This window comes from Echinops telfairi, unplaced genomic scaffold, assembly GCF_000313985.2.
Source record: "Echinops telfairi isolate 266 unplaced genomic scaffold, ASM31398v2 ScPeMD7_7410;HRSCAF=8448, whole genome shotgun sequence".
NCBI lineage: Eukaryota > Metazoa > Chordata > Mammalia > Afrosoricida > Tenrecidae > Echinops > Echinops telfairi.
The window spans coordinates 15,676,548-15,679,630 of record NW_022111310.1 but is presented as its reverse complement, the minus strand read 5'-3'; positions in this window follow the sequence as shown (position 1 = coordinate 15,679,630).

Here is a 3,083-nt window from a genome sequence, read left to right as displayed (position 1 = left end):
AGGGGGAGCCGATCACAATGATCTTCATAGAACCCCCTTTCTGGGAGATGGACAACAGAAAGTGGATGAAGGGACCCTATGAATGTACGCAGTGTGAGAGAACTTATACTACACTTGAATATGGATGGGATTCTGCTGGTACCACTAACAGGATAAGTCTTTTGGTTGCTCCAAAAAGAATATGCGTTATTTCAGCGCAAATTGCAGTGAAATATGGGATCACAGAATTCCAAAGTCCCTTAAAAATATTTTGACAAACATGTTGTAAATCCACAGGTCAGTGTAAGACATGAAAAATTAATAATTTTTAAATTATCAAGTGTGGTGAGGGAGGGAGGGGTGGTGGGGGAGAGAGGGGAACCCCACCCCCCTGAGGAACTGATACCAGGGGTTCAAGTAGAAAATGTTTTGAGAATGATGATGGCAACAGATGTACAAATGTGCTTGACACAGTGGATGCAGGTATGGATTGTGATGAGAGCTGTAGGAGCCACCAATAAAATGATTAAAAAAAAAAAAAGAACGAGTCTCTCCAGTATTTAGCTTTTTACTTTATTTTGATTTTAAATGTGTAAATATATCACTGTTCAAAAACATAAAAATAAAACTTTATATGGAAAGAAAGTTGAATTTATAGTCCTGTTAGACTCATCTATAATCACAATCACATGGACATTGCTTGGTTTAAATCTTTAAAAAATCAGTGGACCATCAGGGCTGTCTGGAAGATTTCTGAAAATCACATGACGCGTTAGAAGGGGACGCATCACATTCCCACCGTGAGCTTTAGGGTCTACTTTCTGCTTCCTCTGAGTAAGTTCCGTCAGTGGACCCTCCCCATCCTATGCTGGGTCCCTGCTGCACATGTGTTGCAGCTCACCCACCTCCTACCCATAGGGCCGCCAAGTCCTTTTCAGGGTTTCCAGTAAAATCTCATTAAGGGCTATGGGCATTTAAAGCATATTGCTGAGTAGGGAGTGCAATAGTTTCTTATTATTATTATTTAAAGATCATTTTATTAGGAGTTTTTCCAGCTCTTATAACAATCCATACATCAATTATATCAAGCATATTTGCACATATGTTGCCATAATTCTTTTTTAGACATTTACTTTCTATTGAGCCCTTGGTAATAGTTTCTTATTCTTGCTGTAATGCTGGTGGCATAGTGGTTATGTGTTGGGCTGTGATCTGAAAGGTCAGCAGTTCGAAACCATCAGCCACTCCTCGGAGACAGACAGTTATAGTCTCGGAAACTGACAGGGGCAGTTCTACCTGCGGTCTAGGGTCGCCATGAGTCAGTATAGACTTGATGGCCGTGAATTTGGTTCTTAAAAATGCTCTTGCCAAAAAAAAGAGAAACATATAGGAATGAAAACTATTACATAATACCTGACAAAACCCAATCCAACTGTTATTTTTTAAAATGCTCTTGCTTCCCCTTTCCCTCCCCATCTGCGTTCTTCTGTGTTTATCCTGTTGCCATGTCCAGCCCAGAGTGCCCCTGTGTGAGAGAAGAACCGCCCCGTTCCCAGGCTGTCTTCCTCAGAGCAGCAGCCTGCGTCCGTCCGTCGCTGACCCTTAGTTAGCAGCCTCCAGATTGCCTTCCCTTCATGGATGCTTCAGACGATTGACTGTGGGTTTCATTGTTTCTTTTGTCTGCTTGTTTTGTTTTTGCTAATCCTAAGGGCTCACCTCTACCCAGATCCCAACCAAACTCACTGCCAACTCCTAACGGCCGTTAGCAAAGGGCAGAAGTGTCCCTTGCAAGTTTCTGGCAGTAGAAAGCCCCGATTTCCTCCCAAGGAGCCGCTGGTGGTTACAAACTGCTGACCTTGCAATTAGCAGCCCAAGAGTTTATAAAACGATTTTTTCAGACAAAAATAGTTTACAATCGTTTAGAAAAACGATTTTTCCTTTGCCTCTCCTGCCCAGCCCAGCCCTCTACTTTACCCAAGTAGTTTTTCAAAGTATTTTTAAGACAAAAATCGTTTTCTCCGTAAGAATTTGATTGCCATCAAATACTATATTTCGGCCTTCTGGAAATTTTCCAAAGTTTCTGAATTGTTGAGTACATTCTTCCTTGCCATATAGTGCTGATTTATATTTCTTAATAGCCATTTAAATGCACCTTCGGTGCTGGGGTTTTGCTGGACAAGGGAAGGGAACACATAGGTGCAGGTCACCCTCTTGAAGCCAGAAAGTGAACTGTGTGTAAGAGCAGAGCAACCAGCAGCGTGCCTGCAGTCACGTGTTGGTTACCGTCATACGATGGACCATAAGCAGCGTGAATGAAGACAACAGCATCTATTACCTTGTCGTTTCTGTGGGCCACCAATCCAAGCATGGCTTAGCTGGGTCTTTTGCTCAGGGTCTTGGCAATCTGCAATAAAGGTGTTTGCTGGCCTGAGTTTTCTTTTTATATATATCGTTTTATTAGGAGCTCATACAACTGTTTTCACAATCCATACATACATCAATTGTGTAAAGCACATTTGTACATTCATTGCCCTCATCACTCTCAGAACATTTGCTCTCCACCTAAGCCTCTGGCATCAGCTCCTCATTTTTTCCCCTCCCTCCCTACTCCCCCCTCCCTCATGAACCGTTGATAATTTATAAATTATTATTTTGTCATATCTTGCACTGTGTGACATCTCCCTTCACCCACTTTTCTGTTGTCTATCTCCCATGGAGGAGGTTATATGTAGATCCTTATAATCGGTTCCCCCTTTCCAACCCACCCTCCCTCCACCTTCCCAGTATTGCTATTCAAATCACTGGTCCTGAAGGGATCATCTGCCCTGGTCTAGACAGATTTGTCAGGTAGAATTGGGATCACGATAGGGGCGGGGAGCATTTAGGAACCAAAGGAAAGTTGTATGTTTCATCATTGCTACATCGCACCCTGACTGGTTCATCTCCTTCCTGAGACCCTTCTGTATGGGAATGTCCAGTGGCCTACAAATGAGCTTGGGGTCTCCACTCCGCACTCCTCCCTCATTCACAATAATATGATTTTTTGTTCTGATGATGCCTTATACCTGATCCCTTCGACACCTCGTGATCGCACAGGCTGGTGT